This window comes from Rhagoletis pomonella, unplaced genomic scaffold (assembly GCF_013731165.1).
Source record: "Rhagoletis pomonella isolate Grant_MI unplaced genomic scaffold, Rhpom_1.0 Rhpom_scaffold_00008, whole genome shotgun sequence".
NCBI classification, from domain to species: Eukaryota; Metazoa; Arthropoda; class Insecta; order Diptera; family Tephritidae; genus Rhagoletis; species Rhagoletis pomonella.
Window position 1 is genome coordinate 2,798,901 of NW_023458562.1, and position 14,014 is coordinate 2,812,914.

The window sequence follows — 14,014 nt, forward strand, 5'->3', positions numbered from 1 at the left end:
GGTGTGTATCTTGGCTGCAACAAGATAGTAGTCCGAGTCGATGTTTGGACCTCGGAGTGTACGTACGTCCAAAACACTGGAAGCATGCCTTCCGTCTATCACAACATTGTCGATTGGTTGGGGGCGAGGGGGCGCTGTCTCCTCCGAGGCATAATTTCGCTTCTTCACTGGAAGGGGTTTTTAGGTGGCGGATCCCAAACCCAGCGCACAACCCATTGCTGGGACGGGGGTGGTTTCGCAACCAAATACACGTTTATATAGCGATCAGCCGCACCTTCTGGTAAACAGACGCTGCAGACTTCAGTGAGCCCTTAAACCGAATAAGTCGGAGTGGCCCCACCGAAGCTTCCTCTCTTTCTGTCGTGACCCAAGGCTCCACTCGGATTGGTGAACGCATCCTGCCCATGGGTAGCTCACGTTTCCTAGAGTGCGCGAACGAGGACGCAAGAGTCGGGATTGAGTATAGCCGTGCAACTGTAACTGCATACACAGCACAACGACTATACCCCATTGCACTCCATGTATGTATGTACATGTGTATGAAAATTAAATAATTTAAAGTTTCAACAAAAACAAGGAGCATGAAAAAGTAAAAAGTTAAATAAATACTTTCATCGATTGTCGAATAATTTGACGGCAAATACGACACATAATGCTTGTATTACCATTTAGATTAGCAAGCCTGTTGGCGCTCAACCGCGGCGGTCCGCGTTTGCGCGCCACCACTGGAAAACCTAAGACGCTGAGAACAAATATGCGCATCACATTGAAGGGTAAAAAAACAATAACAATTTCTTTTAATAATAATAATAGATTAGCGCTTACACATATGTTAGTGTTTGGCCGAGCTTCTCCTCCGACTTGTGTCGTGCGCCATGATGTTGTCACACAAAGCGGAGGGACCTACAGTTTTACGCCGACTCCTAACGGGCTTTATTGCCTTTTATTGGTGGGCGCTATTTCCCCTTCGAAATGGAAATAATGGCCATGGGCTTTATTTCTTTTTTTTGGGAAATGAAGCCCATGGGTGTTATTTCTCGGGCCTTATTGAAATGAATTGAATCCACCGAGGAAGCCTATTTCAGCATTCTCCAAAAAAATTTCCGGACTTTGTAGACAAAAACGCATACTCTGAGGAAGAAGTTGTTTTCCAGCAGAACGGAGATCCAAATAATTCTGAAAATATTCGAATTTGCACGTAATGCTGTGGCCAGCACAAATCCCAGACCTCAACGCCATCGAAAAATTGAGCGCTGTGGTCAAGAGAGGATGAGCATAGCACAAGCGAGCTCCGAGGCGTGTAAAATCATAATGGGGTAATATTCCAAGCGAGATCAAAGAAAACTCAGTAGAGAGCATTCCCGGACATATGAAAATCGCTATTAAAAACGAGGGAGTCTCAACAATCCTCTTGATATCAACTTAGTAAAAACTCAAAACAGAAAAGTTCTAAACTGAGTGAAAAGAGTTGCCTTGCGTTTTTGCTGTGAATCGCGTGTTTCGTTTTTAAGTGTAGTTTTTATGTTGACTAGACTTCATTCCTTAGATAATAACGACCAATTGCTGAAATTTTCAAAGCAATCCGCTTATTAATAAAAAAGTTACTATAAGGGCCAGTTTTTCAGTGCACGGCCGTGGTTTAAACTAAGTTTAAACTCCCGATCTGGTTGATTTAAACTAAGATCAGCCAATCAAATGTCAGCCAGCTGTTCTATTTAAACTCAGTTTACTTAATCTAAGTTTAAACTGGCACTGAAAAACAGACCCTAAGTAATAAAATGTCGTACATGCCCTCGGTTTTGATCGCCAGTCTAATTTTGTTTTTAAAATAAAAATACAACATCTTTTAAAACAGTTTTATTTAAAGCAAAACAAAGAGAAAACAAATTGAAAAATTATCGCAAAAATGTATAGACACAGCTTATAATTTTCGTATCCGTGAATTTTTTTAGGGAATTAGTAATCTTTTTAAAATTTGAATGAATTCAAGTTGGAATCGTTTTATAAATAAAAACTTAGTAAATAATTATAAAAACCTTAAAAAAGTTTAGACAAGGATGATAGATTTCAATATAGCGATATTAGTAGTTTGACAGAATAAAACATAATCAAAGATCATAGAAAATAAGGATGCTGGCTGTGTTTATGGCTACCTTATATACATGGGCGTAGGCAGGAAAGGGCAGGGGGGCCCGAGCCGCCCCTAACTTCCAACTTTTTGCCTAGATATGCAAAAATTGTACCAATATATCTGGTATATAACAAATTATACACTCAATGTTTACAAAATAATTAGGAAATTGATTTAAAAAGTGGATATGAGGATCATCCGATTCTGTATCAAGTTATTCTCCCTAACTTCAAAGCACTTCCATTTAAAAAGGGTAAAAACCTGGCTGCAGGTGACAATGGCGAAAATGGATTGAACGGTAAACTATAAATAAATGTATAGTTCAATTGTTTATTTGTACATCGAAAGCTTTGTCCCGCAGAAAAAAATCTGAGATTATTGATAAAAATATAGACCGGTTTGGTGAACAGCCAACACGTTTACTTCTTAAGTAATTACAGCAGATGGCCGAAAATACATAGCGCACATAAATTTCTATAATAAAAATAGCATATTAGAGGCTGCTAATATATCTATTTTAAATTATAGTTAAATCATTAGTTAAACTTTACTACAGAAAAATTACACAGAATTTTCTGTAGCTAAGTTTAACCAATGATTTAACTATACTTTAAATTAGATGAGTTAACGGCCCTTAATGAATTTTTTATTTATAAAACGATGTGGCAAAACAAAATCAAGTAATATATTTAGCATAAATGAATATACCAGCATAAAAAGTCTGCATACTGAAAATGTTCAATACGTCCTCATATTTATACATCCATATGTATATAATTTAAGAGGAGATATTTGGCTGCAAAGCTATGAATTTAAAAAATACATCAGGGTTTAGTTGAGATATTCGCCTTTGACCACTATGTTTTGTACATTTCCCAGTACTGCAAAGCTTTTGACTGCCATTCACCTGGGAGTGGCCAGAAGTAATTCGTGTGCTTACGGTTCAAATCGCAGCTCACTACGTCCGGATAGTTATATCCATGAATCTCTGGGTAGCGACCGAACACTAGTTTGGGAGCGAGCTAAGGTGGGAGGGCGTAACACCCCGCGTGCGCTGGGTTTGGGTCCCGCCACGTTAAAACCTTGCCCAATGAAAAAAACACATGCCTCGGATGATACCCCCTTCTTTTGATGACGATCACGGCAAACATAGGAGGGACTATGATTTGAGGGTATGCACCTGGAATTTCCGAACCCTTAAAAGGGAAGGTGCCTCTGCCCGGCTGGTTGATGTCCTAGGGGAAATAAAGGCTGACGTCACCGCCATCTATGAAATGCGATGGACGGGGCGAGGAAGGTAAGCGTGGAGCCTTGCGATGTCTACTACAGTTGCTGCATAAAGGGAAGCAAGGCGGCGTTGGATTTATGGTGGGAGAGAGACCGACGTTCACTCTAGTGGACGAACGTCTAGCCACAATCAGCATCAAAGCGAGATTCTTCAACATCACGCTGATATGTGCCAATGCCCCGATGGAAGAGAAGGACGAGGCATCCAAGGGTCACTTATCTTAGAGCGTACATATTAGCGCTGCCACCGACACGTATAAAAATCGTGCTTGGCGATTTAAATGCCAAGGTGGACAACGAAGGGATATTTGGCGCCAGTGTCGGAAAATTAGCCTCCACATAGAAACTGGGCCGGGGCCCGAAACTTGGCAGTATGTAGTATTGGGTTCTAGCATAAAAAGATCTATCAAGCTACATGGGTGTTTCCAGATCGAAAAAATGGGAAACCAAGCCGAGCATGTTGTGATAGACGGAAGGCATGCTTCCAGTGTTTTAGATGTACATACGTACACTCCGAGGGCCACACATCGACTCGCACTACTATATTGATGCAGCCAATATACAACCCCACCTCGGTGCAGCAAAAAAAGGCCCCCAACAATGCAAGGAAAGTTCAACGTTGAAAAGCTGCAATCAATCAGACGGCTGCGAGAGAGCACTCTTCAACAAACCGACATACGCGAGCAGTGGAACCACATTTCCTGCTCATTACTAGTACGATGAGGAGTGTCAAGAAGCTGCAGAGAAAAATGCCTGAATGCTCAAGACTCCTGTAGGAACAACCATGGCGACCTAGTGACCGATGTCCAGAATGTACTCAAAAACATCGAGGGAACACTTTTCAACCCTCTTGAATGGCAGAAGCACTGAAAGAAGTGGAGAAGATGAACCCGAGTCCCCAGTCGATGACGATGGAGTCGATATCCCAGCGCCTGACTATGACGAGGTACGAATAGCGCTTATGCTGATGAAAAGTAACAAATCTGCTTGAGATGACGGCCTTTCAGCTGAGCTATTCAATTACGATGACAAGGAGCTAATAAGGTGCATGCCCGACGACTGGCGACCCCGCCATACGCGCCAACTACCGCGGGATCAGCCTTCTAAGCATAGGTTGCAAGGTCTTATACAATGTATTGTGTGAAAGACTGAATACCACCGTCAATGAACTTATTGGACCTTAACAGTGTGGATTTAGGCCTGGTAAATCCACCATAGATCAGGTATTCATAATACACCAAATCTTGGAGAAGACTCCTCGATTTCAGAGCCGCTTTCGACAGCACTAAAAGGAGTTGATTATACGCCTATATGTCTGAATTTGGCATCCTCTCAAAACTCATACGGCTGTGTAAAATGACGGTGAGCAATACCACCAGCTCTGCCAGAATTGGGAAAGACCTCTCCGATCCGTTCGCCGCCAAACGGTCTTTCAGACAAGGCGACTTCCTTTCAACTGACTTCTTGACTCTGTTGTTGGGGAAGATAATAAGAGCTGCAGAACTGAACCGCTCAGGAACAATTTACTACAAGAGCGTACAATTGCTGGCTTATGCCGATGACACTGACATTATCGGTAAGAAAAACCGCGAAGTCTGTTCTGCCTTTTTCAAGTTGGACAAGGAAGCAAAGCGAATGGGTCTGGTGGTGACCGAGGACAAAACGAAGTATCTCCTGTCATCACACAAACAGTCAGTACATTCGCGCCTTGGCACGCACGTCCCTGTTGACAGTTAAAATTTCGAGAAAGCGGAGAATAATCTTTACTTGGGCACCAGCATTAACACGGATAATAATTCCAGCAGCGAAATACAATGCATAACCACTCTTGCCAACAAGTGCTACTTCGGACTGACTAGGCAATTGAGAAGTAAAGTCCTCTAGCCGTACAAAAATCTTACTCTATATGTCAGTCATCATGCCTGTGCTGGTTTATGGCGCGGACGCATGGACAATCAAAACATCTGATTTGGCGGCTCTTGGACCTTTCTAGAGAAAGATTCTGCAAAAGATTTATGAGCCTTTACGCATTGGCGACGGCAAGTGCCGCATACGATGAAACGTGAGCTGTATGAGCTTTACAATGATATCGACATAGTGCAGCGAATCAAAATACAACGGCTACGCAGGCTTGGTCATGTCGTACGAATGGACGGAAATGCTCCAGCTCTAAAAGTATTTAACGCGGGTCGCGATGGTGGAGGAGGAAGGCCCACTTTGATGGAAGGACCAAGTGGAGAAGGACTTGGTTTCAATTGGCATTTCCAAATGGGTGTCAGTTTGCACAGAAGAGAAATGACTGTTTTGGACTCGGCCAAAATCGCGTAGACGGTTATAGAGCCAAATGAGAAGAAGAAGAAGAAGTTTGTGCGTCCCAGATGCATTTTCTCAAGCGAGGAATGTTCTAGACCCATCAGCAATGTATGTTTTGTCTGGCAAAAGATTCAGTTGGTTATTTTAATGTAACTTGCGGACTTTAGCTTTCACAATTTCGCATTTCACATTTGTGTTTCTCTAGTCTGGCTTCTATATTATTTTATCTTTACTTTTGCTATAATTTTCACTAATTCTGATAACAGTTGATTTGTTTATTTCACTGAAAATAAAATTTCGTAAAAGTGCTACGAAAAACTTTCGTAGTCTTGGTTTTTGTACAATGTACGAAACTTACGGTCATAATACGAACGCATTTTTCACAACGAAACAAGATTTTACGAACCATTCGTAAATATAACGAAAAGCCTTTCGTAAGGATTTTTTTCAGTACAATTTACGAAATCTTACGTTTATTTTACGAAACACATTCTTAAATTACTGAACAAACCTCTGTACGAATAAGTTTGTATATTGTACGAAGGCATTCGTAATATTTACGTGTGGTTTTAAAATATACGAAATCTACAATTCTGTATTCGTATAATTTACTTAAAACTTTCGTACATAGAAAAAATGCAGAAACATGTTTTTTAAATTCGTACAACAGACGAATATTTTCGTACAATATACTAAATTACCGGCAGTTTAATATTTCATCATATTTTTATGTACCGCGTGTCATTGCAAAATTACTGTTTGGCTGCTGTGAGACGTATAATATAATTTTAAACGTTTCAAGAGGGTTTTTCTGGATAAAAATACAAAACAAAATTAAATATTAAAGCTGTGGATAAATGCTCTTAAGCATACAATGTTTTTAACATCGCCCACGCTGAGCCTTGTGCTGCAATGTGGGACTTCATAAGTAGGCAATTTCATCAGTTACCTATCAACGGCAAGCCCAAATCAGGAACAGACACTCCACTTAATGAAATTTTAAGTAAGTACATATAAGATTTTTCACTGAAACCTGCCTTTCAGACGCCTTATAATTTTCCTTTAATTTTTAGTCGTCACGGAAACTAACATCGAAGAAGCTGCGAATCTGCCAAGTACATCCACATAAAAATATTATAATGTTGAAAGAAAGTGAAACCAGTATTTTTTATATCCTTTCATATTTTATATCTTATTGTATTTAATAAGGGTTTTGTTGAGTTTCATAATTTGACACTTTGCATCACTATACTTTATCGAATGAAGGCTAAGCAATAAAAAAATATGTAGTATAGAACCTATTCGTATGCATATAAATAAAAGACTTAAGTTGGATTATAGCTAAAATAACCTTTTTTATTAATTTTAAACTGCAGAGTAGCAGAAAACTTAAGTAAAACTTATTATTTACGACATTTATGCTTTTAATGTCTGCACTTCTTTCGTAGAATGTATGATTGCTTTTATTCTTTACACTATAAAAAACATAGCTCAAATTATAACACAACACTTTCATTATTTTTTAATCATTAATGTTAAACTTTTTTGCATAACATTTTGTTAAAGAAAAGCGCTTAAAATTAAGGATAAAAACAAAATAAAAGTGTGTTAAATTCGTACTGTGTTTTTTACAGTGTGGCGAATGAAAGCAATTGCAAATTCTACGAAACAACCGCAGATTTTAGGAAAATAATTTCGTTAAATATACGAATTATTTTTGTGTATTTTACAAAAATTTCGTAACAAAATAAAGAAATAGGACGAAATTATTTAGCAAATAGTACGAAATTCGTTCGTAAATAGTACGAATGCGTTCGTAAGATGTACTTAAGATCTTATGTCTGATATTTCGTAGTATGTACGAAAACAGTTTGTTTTGTACAATCAACGATAAATTTCGTGGCTCAAAAAGACGAAAATATTCGTAAGATGTACGCAAGTTTTCGTTATATTTACGCAGATTTTATTTTCAGTTTTAAACTCATCACGCACCACTTAAACTGAAATACCACTTTTTGGTTTTTCCAGAGTACTGGTAAATTAAAGAAAGGCAAAAAATTAAAATTTTGTGTGTGTGGCACGCATAAACAAAGAATGATGTAGGCATTGATGCTAATTGTTTTGAAGTTGCATTTATAAAGGTTACAATGTTTTGCTTTAGAGACTTGCATTAATCAAGAAATTGCACTATTGAGGGTTGCGGATGCCGTGTACGCACTGTACATATTTTTCATCAGAAAAACAGAAATGAAGTTACGAGCAATAAGGCTCAACCTATGAGCGAGTTCTTAGACCTTAAGTATAGATTTGAGGGGGTATTCAAAATTCTAAGTATGCATATTTTTTGTGCTTCAGTAGATCTATAACTTTAGCAGTCACAGTGTTATAATCCCAACGAAATCCTTGACGGTGGTACCGGGAGGGGAACGGTACATGACGGTAGGGGTTAGGCTTTCGATGCTTTCGTAAAATAAACATGCGCAGTAAAATATTAACTATTTTAATCGACGAATAGTTTTACATAAACTTTGTGAACTTCTGTTTCTTTGTTTTTGTGCAACATATTTAGCTCTATTGGTTACAATAATTTTAAGCTATAATAAACAATTTTTTAGTAAGTTATTGGTTTGGAAAATTTTTTTTTTTTGTATAGGCGTATAGGTACGAATGGTCACCGTACACATAGCGCCTTTTGCATTGATGGTGTTAATAAGCATATACATACATACATACGTTACAAATAACGTTTAATACAATGTTCAAATAATTCAAAAATCTGTCTTAAATTACGAATCTTTATTAGTATTTTTTGTTTGTTTACACAGATATAAAAATCCTATATAATTTCCTCGAAATTTCAATGACAAGTTTTTTCAGTTCAAACGGATAAAGAAATAAAGAGTACATAAAACAATATTTTAATTACATAAAGAGCAAAAAAAAAACTCAGTTTAAGCTTTTTTATTTTAATCCGGTTTTAGCTACACAAATTATACACTGTGAATATTTTCGAAGTACATTCAAATTCCGTACCTTCAATAGTATGTGCGAGAAATCGTTTATTTTTGTATCGGTAACATAATATGTACAAATCAAGAATTTTTTAGTTACTTCGAGTTGAATGTTTTTCCGCAATAAATAAATTTTCATTGTGCTTATGACCACCTAAAAAATTTAAAAAGTACTGATAATAAGACGCTGAAGTATTTTACATAGAAATAGTTCTGCACTTAAAAAGATCCTAAATGAATTTTTAAAGACGGGGGTTTTGCTATTTGTGCATTACGTATGCATATACATATGTACGTATCTATGTATGTATATATGGATGTGTTGAAATTAAGTAAGACCTGAAGTTCGCAAAATTCTCTCCACGTCTATAACGTAACAAAAAACACAACTTTTCATAGACATTGTTTTGCGTGTACTTGCATACTGCCAATTTTTGGGCTATATAAAGTGGTCAAGTGCCGCCTTCATGTAATTATAGTCCAGCTGTCCAGTTGTCCAGAGCAAAATTCGTAGCCCTTGAGTGCGTGTTTTTAAAGTGAGTGTTTTTATTTTATATCCGCATAATAAAATTGTAGTTGGAGTTATTTTAATACCAAGTGTGAATATATGTGTGTATGTACATACATGTATTTTCACAGTATTGTTCTCTACAAAACTAAAGTGGTAGTGTCAATAAGTAGAATAAATTATCAGTCGCGAGCATCTCTACTGGCGATTTTTAAGCCAATATGAAAAATACAGATACGCTTTATTACCAAACAAAAAGTGTTGAAATATTCGAATTTTTTCAATTGAATATCCAGTTAATGCCCATAAATATATACATATTTATGTACGTACATACACATGCATACGAATGTAGGTATATATGTTCGTACTCGTATAAATACGTACATACATATGTACACATGTTATCTATTTAAATATTTCTTCTATACATATATATGCATGCACACGTTTGGAAATGGGTATCTCGCTTACCCATGTGCGCGGAAATTCAAGTGATGATAAATATTATAAAAACTGTCACGTCCGATCTTCGAAAAAAAAAATCATATAAAAATTTATCCAGAAACATATTGGGCCGAGTGCTTGATTGCTGCGGTATAATTACCGGTTACATAAAATGAGTTACATATGTATATATGTATGTATGTATATACATATGAAAAAAGTATGAGCATGCAACATAAAATGTGTTTTAGCACACATACCCAGTAGCAAAATGTAATGTATTGCAATCGATAAAATACATCAGTAAAACAGCCGTTTGCACCAAGGATGCATTGTAACGTCAATTTTAGCGTTTACCAAAAAAAATCAATCAATCAATTATCAAAATAATGCTATTTTGCTTATTAACGAAAAGAAATTCAATCGTTAATGCTGAGGCTGTAGCATACATTTAGATGCTAGGTGTTTATAGTGAGCTGGCAATGGCATACAACAACAACTTTTCGTTGATTTATTTTGTTTCGATGTTAACGATTGATGATTTATGTATTTCGTTTCAACGTTAACGAATGAGTTTTGTTTCGTTAATTCAGCTCTGAAACGAAACAAAATTATTTGGATAATTATTTTTGCGCATCAACAAAACGAAATCGATTCATACCCAGTGGGAACAAGTAATGTATAGTAATCCAAAAAATAATCGGTAAACCAGCCGTTTTCACATACGAAAATGCGTTATTTTTCCCACGTCGATGTCCTAGAAAAAGTGGGGCATTCATTTTTGCATTACCAGTAATGTAAAAATGAATGCGATTTTATATGAAATTTTTGCGACTTTTTGGATACATTAGCATTCTGATTACATATTAAACAGAAATAGAATCTAGAACTCATTAGAAATACATTACATTATTTATCACGCATGTAATGCATTACCACTTTTCCCACTGGGTATAGTTTGTTGAGCATTTGCACATTCGAAAATGCATAATTTTTCCCACGGCGACGTCCTAAGAAAAGTTGGACATTCATTTTTGCATTACCAGTAATGCAATAATGAATGTGATGTAGTATGAAATTTTTGCAACTTTCCGAATACATTCGAATGCTGATTGCATTTTAAACAGTAATAGAATCTCGAACTCATAAGAAATACATTACATTATTTATCATGCATGTAATGCATTACTACTTTTCCCACAGGGTGCGTTTATATATAGTATGTATGTAAATACATACATGCGTAAGTACATACATATGTGCCTGTGAAAAAGATTTTTAGACGAAAACATACATAATTAACTACCACATCATAACTTTTTAATTGTATGGCGCTGTTGCAAAAAGAGGCGGCCGCACTGTACACGTGATAGAAGCGAAACCTCTTAAAAACGCGTGAGTACCAGGGGCTGGATTCTGTAACTGTGAGAAAATATAGTGTACACCGAGTGCAAAACTTACAACCAAAAACTAATCGAATAAAATGCTGTGAGTTTTTCGGAAGAGAAGTGTACACAATTTTTTTATGTGATACTAGCAGACCCGGCGAACTTCTTCCCGCTCAAAATTAATTTTTGGATTCAAACATTTGGTCACCAACAATTCACGTTCACGTTTGGTTTTGTGGAGGATCATTGCCATCTTAGATAACCTAACTCAGGGCTGGCGAACTTAAGTCACGCGTGCAATTGATGGCACACAACAAATTAATTTGGGCACGGTATTAATTGAAGACTCAATTCCTCAATTAAGCTCTACCCAGAATTACAGCGGTCGGCGTTAAGTGAACAGCCGTATAGTTGCCGCAGTGAAATCCGTCGGAGTAAGCACGACGGCTTCCGTCAGTTGTCATTTTGATTTGAAAATTATTATTAAAATTATATACTTTTTCGGTACGTGCATGTAAGTTGATTTCCTGGAAATAAAAATGGATGAAAAAATGTGAAAACTTGTGAATATAATACTACAATCAATACTCAATCACCATTGTGCCGTTCCCGCTGGGCGGTTAGAATATAAATCGAATTAAAACGTCGGCGGTAAAAATGCTGCCGCCGCCATTCCATATGACTTTGAGGTCCCTGAACTAATCACTACAACATTCACCGACTGGTTTCGCACACATGCCCTAATTTAGTGCTTATCTAGTGCCAATTTATGCCACTAAAAAAAATTTAGTGCTCTGCAAATTTTGGTAAAAACATGTGGTAGCCATCTCTTCAGCTGAAGTAAGCACTACACTATCAATATCTCTGGAACCAAAAAGCTCATATACTTCTACCTTACGACATAATTTAGTGCTTATCGAGTGCTAATTTATGCCGCAAAAAAATTTTTTTTTCTCTGCAAATTTAGGTAAAAACATGTGGTAGCCATCTCTTCAGCTGAAGTAAGCACTACACTATCGATATCTCTGGAACCAAAAAGCGCATATATTTACTTTTACCTTACGACATAATTTAGTGCTTATCGAGTGCTAATTTATGCCGCAAAAAAAATTCTCTGCAAATTTTGGTAAAAACATGTGGTAGCCATCTCTACAGCTGAAGTAAGCACTACACTATCAATATCTCTGGAACCAAAAAGCGCATATATTTACTTCTATCTTACGGCATAATTTTAACACATTTATTAATACATTTTGCAATAGCACTGCGCAATTAATAAATTTATTATAACTCATATTGATAGACTAAAAATAAAGTTCAAAGCTACTATAATAAAAAATATAAATAAAAATAGCTAATATAAAGAATAGAAATTCAAATCCCTTTCGTGTACATATATATTACACCGTGTGACAGTCAATTTTACACACAAAAATCAATATACTCGCGTAACCATGGGCCAAATATAGTAATACCGCGTTTCTAGTTTTTCTCTCTGACGTCCGGATTCTTTTTAAAAGGCCTTCGAAACTTGAAAAATATGATTATTCCGGAAATTGTAATGCAGAAAAACAGTATTTGTACCAAATTAAAGAGAAAGTTCTGTAGAATAAAAACTAGTAAATTTGTTGGTGCCTAAGGACCTTGAAATTTTGCAGTACTTATTTTTGAACAAATTATATGTTTAAGGCTAATAACTCGACCACACCCTCGAATTTCTTGTTCTCACTTTGTCAGCTCAAAAAAATAAAATTTACCATTCGTCCTTTTAAACCAACAATTTTTTTTTAGTGCTTACTTCAGCTGAATAGATGGCTACCACATGTTTTTACCCAAATTTGCAGAGAAAAAAAAATTATTATTATTATGCGCTTTTTGGTTCCAGAGATATTGATAGTGTAGTGCTTACTACAGCTGAAGAGATGGCTACCACATGTTTTTTACCAAAATTTACAGAGCACAAAATTTTTTTTAGCGGCATAAATTGGCACTCGATAAGCACTAAATTATGTCATAAGGTAGAAGTATATGCGCTTTTTGGTTCCAGAGATATTGATTGTGTAGTGCTTACTACAGCTGAAGAGATGGCTACCACATGTTTTTACCAAAATTTACAGAGCACTCATTTTTTTTTAGCGGCATAAATTGGCACTAGACAAGCACTAAATTATGTCGTAAGGTAGAAGTATATGCGTTTTTTGGTTCCAGAGATATTGATATTGTAGTGCTTACTTCAGCTGAACAGATGGCTACCACATGCTTTTACCAAAATTTGCAGAGAAAAAAAATTTGTTTGCGGCATAAATTGGAACTAGACAAGCACTAAATTATGCCGTAAGGTAGAAGTATAAGCGCTTTTGGTTCCCGAGATATTGATAGAGTAGTGCTTACTTCGGCTGAAGAGATGGCTACCACATGCTTTTGCCAAAATTTGCAGAGAAAAAAAAATTTTTTGCGGCATAAATTAGCACTCGATAAGCACTAAATTATGTCGTAAGGTAGAAGTATATGCGCTTTTTGGTTCCAGAGATATTGATAGTGGAGTGCTTACTACAGCTAAAGAGATGGCTACTACATGTTTTTACCAAAATTCGCAGAGCATTTTTTAGCGGCATAAATTGGCACTAGATAAGCATTAAATTATGGCATGTGTACGAAACCAGTCGGTGAATGTTGTAGTGATTACTTCAGGGACCTATGCCTTTGTGAGTTCTAATTTTGAACGCGGTTAACCGTCGACCACTTTGCCGTCGTCCGCTGTAATTCTGGGTAGAGCTTTACTACCCACACTCTAAAAAATAATTGTGTAGATTTCCTACCTAAAAGGTACGTTACTGATTTCCCACCTTATTATTCGCGAAATTACATGCTCGATTATTCAACGAATAGTTTGTTTAAATTTCGGACTTTTTAGAGCGTAATATAGCTG

General features: G+C 36.7%; 1 protein-coding gene across 2 annotated transcripts in view; it reads left to right on the forward strand.

Annotated features, from left to right (window-relative positions):
• The first annotated feature begins 9,113 nt into the window (after nucleotides 1-9,113).
• LOC118744110 (ejaculatory bulb-specific protein 3) overlaps nucleotides 9,114-14,014 on the forward strand; it is a 49,751-nt gene continuing 44,850 nt past the window's right edge. Inside the window, exon 1 of one of the 2 annotated variants that reach the window (XM_036476840.1) lies at nucleotides 9,114-9,278. The gene's annotated coding sequence lies outside the window, so the exon portion shown is untranslated. The remainder of the gene's footprint in view (nucleotides 9,279-14,014) is intronic. The other variant, XM_036476841.1, reaches the window with a different exon arrangement.